The sequence below is a fragment of the Oryctolagus cuniculus genome, chromosome 1, assembly GCF_964237555.1.
Source record: "Oryctolagus cuniculus chromosome 1, mOryCun1.1, whole genome shotgun sequence".
NCBI classification, from domain to species: Eukaryota; Metazoa; Chordata; class Mammalia; order Lagomorpha; family Leporidae; genus Oryctolagus; species Oryctolagus cuniculus.
Genome location: NC_091432.1, coordinates 169,030,258 through 169,034,930, shown reverse-complemented (window position 1 = coordinate 169,034,930; position 4,673 = coordinate 169,030,258).

The following is a 4,673-nucleotide window of genomic DNA, read 5'->3' as shown; positions in this document are numbered from 1 at the left end:
ATGACTTCATCATTGTTCATGACAAATTCTGCCTTCCTAAAATATATTCTGAAACTTGTTAAAGTCCTTATGTTTCTAGCCTCTTTTCTTGCTACTTCCCATCATACACTTTATACCATACTTCTGGCATACTAAATTAGTATAGTTTTAAAAACTACAAGTTTGGGGCCAACGCTGTGGCACAGTGGGTTAATGTGCTGGCCTGAAGCACCGGAATCCCATATAGGCGCCAGTTCGAGACCCAGCTGCTCCACTTCTGATCCAGCTCTCTACTATGGCCTGGGAAAGCAGTAGAAGATGGCCCAACTCTTTGGGCCTCTGCACCGACGTGGAAGACCCGGAAGAAGCTCCTGGCTCCCGGCTTCAGATTGGCACAGCTCCAGCTGTTGAGGCCAACTGGGGAGTGAACCATCGGATGGAAGACCTCTTTCTCTCTCTCTGCCTCTCTTCTCTCTGTGTAACTCTGACTTTCAAATAAATAAATAAATCTTTAAAAAAAAAAAAGCTACAAGCTCACAAGTTAACTTCTTGCCTTGAGGCCTTTGCCCATGTTGTCCCCTCTGCCTGGAATGTTTATTTCTTGGATAACTTATCTACTTTTCAGGTGTCTCCTGGATAGGAGGCCTTCCTTCACATTATATTTGGAGGCTTTTCCTTAAGCTGACAGATGGGGCTTCCTGCTGTTATCTCAGAATTTGGTCAGGGCTGGCTTTCCAAAGTTTTTTATGTTTGAATAAAAGCCTAGAGTTGCACTGGGTGCCTGGAAAGAGTATATAAATGATCTGTTTTGTACAGTTATAACTTTTAATGGACAAGAAACTTGGAAGTACCACTTAAAATTGTTAGTACCCAACTTTGCAAATGCCCTTAGGTTAAGGTTAGGAAACAAATTACATCTTTGTTGGTAAAAAACAGATGGATAAATTACATATCATTTTCATGTATCTTTAGGTCTTAGATTCTTTTTTTTTTTTTGACAGAGTTATAGACAGTGAGAGAGAGAGAGACAGAGAGAAAGGTCTTCCTTCTGTTGGTTCACTCCCCAAATGGCCGCTATGGCTGGCGCTGCGTCGATCTGAAGCCAGGAGCCAGGTGCTTCCTCCTGGTCTCCCATGCAGGTGCAGGGGCCCAAGCACTTGGGCCATCCTCCACTGCCCTCGCAGGCCACAGCAGAGCTGGACTAGAAGAGGAGCAACCGGGTGGAGGATTAACCAAGTGAGCCACAGCGCTGGCCCCAGATTCTTGGGAAGGTAAAACCCACCCTCTTATCTGAAGTTAGTTCTCTGGCATTGGAAAGAAAATCTTTGATTTGGTTTCCTGTTTGCATTTATCTTACACTGGCTTCTTATCTTTTGGATATCTTACTAAGAAATATCTCAAGGGATGGGTGGAGAGGAAAAGTAAAAGTCAAATTAATGGGTTGTATAATTTCATTTTAGAAGAGTTTTAGATTTATATAAAAATAGCCAAAATAGTAAAGAGTTGCAGAGGTTTCCTTTATCCTCTGTTTTACAAAAGGAACCAGCACTAGTAAATTAAAATTAAACTAGTTACACCCTAATGTCCTTTTCCTAGTCTGGGAACCGATCCATGACACTGTATTACATTTAGTCCTAATGTTTACTCACCATCCTTTGGTTTGTGATGGATTTTCAAACTTCCCTTGTTTTTGGTGTCCTTGGCTGATTTGAGGAGGGCTAGCCAAGTGTTTTCTAGGATATTTATCAATTTGTAGTTGTCTGATGCTTTCCCCATGGTTAGACAGGGATTATGAGTTTGGGGAAGGGTAACTACAGAGGTGAAGTCTTTTTCATCACATAATATTAAAGTTACATGCTGTAATATGACTTGTCATTGACTTTACCTACTTAGAATGTTTGCTTAAATGCCTAGGTGGTGACAGCAGAGTTGTTGGAGCCAAAAGAATGAATTCACTTTGCATGTCTGTCATATTAGCTATGTGACTTAGGAAAGTTACTTAATCTCTGTATTCCTTAGATTACTCATCTGTAAAATGTGTGTGTGGGGTTAATAATAGAATATATTCTTTTAAATTACTAAATTTATGAAAAGCACTTAGAGCAGTACCTGGCAAATAGGAAGGGACATATATATTTTGGCTGTTACTAGTATTGACTGACAAGAGATTTCTATATTTCTGTCATATGTCTCTTTGTCTTTATTTACCTCAGAAAAGTAAACTGTGTTTAATGATGAAAAATTATTTAGGGGCCAGCATTGTGGCATAGCTGGTAAAGCCACTGCCTGCAAACCAGCATCTCATATGGGTGCTAGTTTGAGACTTGACTGCTCCCTGCTAATGTGCCGGGTAAGCAGTGGAAGATGGCCTAACTGCTTTGGCCTCTGCATGCACATGGGAGACCTGGAAGAAGCTCTAGGTTTCTGGCTTCAGCCTGGCTCAGCCTTGGCTCTCTGTCTATCCTTCTCTCTCTCTCTCTCTTTTTCTTTCTTTCTTTCTTTCTTTCTTTCTTTCTTTCTCTCTCTCTCTCTCTCTCTCTCTTTCTTTCTTTCTTTCTTTCTTTCGATTTTATTTATTTATTTATTTGAGAGGTAGAGCTATAGATAGTGAGAGGGAGAGACAGAAAGGTCCTCTCTCCACTGATTCACTCCCAAAATGTCGTCAACGGATGGAGCTGTGCCAATCCGAAGCCAGGAGCCAGGAGCTTCTTCTAGGCCTCCCATGCGGGTACAGGGGCCCAAGCACCCGGGCCATCCTCCACTGCTCCCCCACACCCAGCAGAGAGCTGGACTGGAAGAGGAGCAGCCCGGACTAGAACCGGCGCTTATGTGGGATGCTGGCGCCTCAGGCCAGGGCTTTAACCCGCTGTGCCACAGTGCCGACCCTCTTTCTTTCTCTTTATCTAACTCTGTTTTTCAAATAAATAAATCAATTAAAAAATTACTTACATTGCAAACAACCTGAGTTTTAAAATTTGAACTTAGACATTGTCTTGTTTCTTGGTATTTTGAATTACCCTAAAATATTATTGTTTTTCCTAAAATTTGTTTCTTCTGCCAATGGAAATTTTTTTTGCAGGATACTATTTTGGGTATTTTCATTATAATTTTGTTTATGTAATTCAGATATTAAAATTTGTATTATATTCACTTATAATTTGCAAGTTCTCTTTAGAGTGCTGGCTCTTCTAGGCATTGATCCATTGATATGTTTCTGGTTCCCCAGAACAGGAGTGTAACTGATTAATAATCTGTGTAAAGGAGTTATTACAATTTTCTTCCCTTTAGCCCAAGTAGAAGAAGCCCAGGATATGTTTCAGCATTTATTTAGCATTGTTGATTGCATTGTTAGTGGCTGATATTAACACCTTGGAAAAGGAAAAACAAGTGCATTTGAAAATTTGCGTGTCAAATTTCTGATACATTTTCCAGTTTTGTATTTGCAGTTCTAAGTGATCATTTTTAATACTGCGAACTGTTGAAATCTTTACTTAGTATATACTGAATTGATCTTCTGTATATAAAGATAATTAAAAATGAATCTTGATGTGAATGGGATGGGAGAGGGAGCGGGAGATGGGAGAGTTGCAGGTGGGAGGGAGGTTATGGGGGGGGAAGCCACTGTAACCCAAAAGCTGTACTTTGGAATTTTATATTTATTAAATAAAAGTTAAAAAAATACTGATTCTAAATATGAAAATATATTCCTACACTGTTGGGATTTCTGAAAATGTCCTTGGAAACTGGGCAAAATGTTTTATGCAAACCCAAATATGCATATTTTAAAATATTCTGGTCTAAAACCTGTGGTTTTTTTTTCATGGAAATAGTATTACCCTGATTATTAGTGTCTTAAAAATTTCTTTTTGATAATTTTGGCTTATGGAATTGAGACATTTGCAGAGATGTGTGTGTTTACATGTGTGCATGTGTGTGCAAATGTGTGCCCATGCAATTCATGTCTTGGATCAACAAAGAGAACTTTTGTGTTTACCTTTGGCAGGAGAAGAAACTTTTACTGATTACTTACTCTGATCCACATCCTCTCTTAAACACTTCATACTTTATTTCATATGATTATCACAATAGTCCTATGAGATAGATACTATTATTGTTGCCATTTGTCGCTCCCCGTCTTCCTGGAGGAACGACACAGGACCCTGCGTTGTTCTTTTGCTGCTCGGCCCTTCCCGGGTTTGCTGCTGGTTCTTCCCGGGTTGGCTACTGTCCCTTCCACCTCCGTGGAAGGGCGGTTCCCCCTGCCACATTCCCCACTTCCGCGGGGGAGCGGCACACCGCCGGCCGGCTCTCTCGGGTGCTGCACAGGTGTTCCTCTTAGATGTTCCCTTTAGATGTTCCTCGTGCATATTGTCTCTCTCCTCCTTTATAGTCCTCTTCCACCAATCCCAACTCTGCTACCCACACGCCGAGTACGCTGCTCTCCTCCAATCAGGAGCAAGATCAGCTCCTGCAGCTCAGTAAATCAAATTGGCGAGAGGCAGCTGCGTAGAAGCTGCTTCTCCCTTCTCAGCGCCATATTGTGGGAGAGCAGATGCATAGAATAAGTCTTAATTCCAGTAACTTAGTCTAGTCCGAGTTGCTCCCCACAGCCATTTTTATAGCTGAGGAGACTGAGGCAGAGAGAAGGTTAGTAACTCAAATTCCTAGTGGTGGTAGAACTGGAATTCAAACCT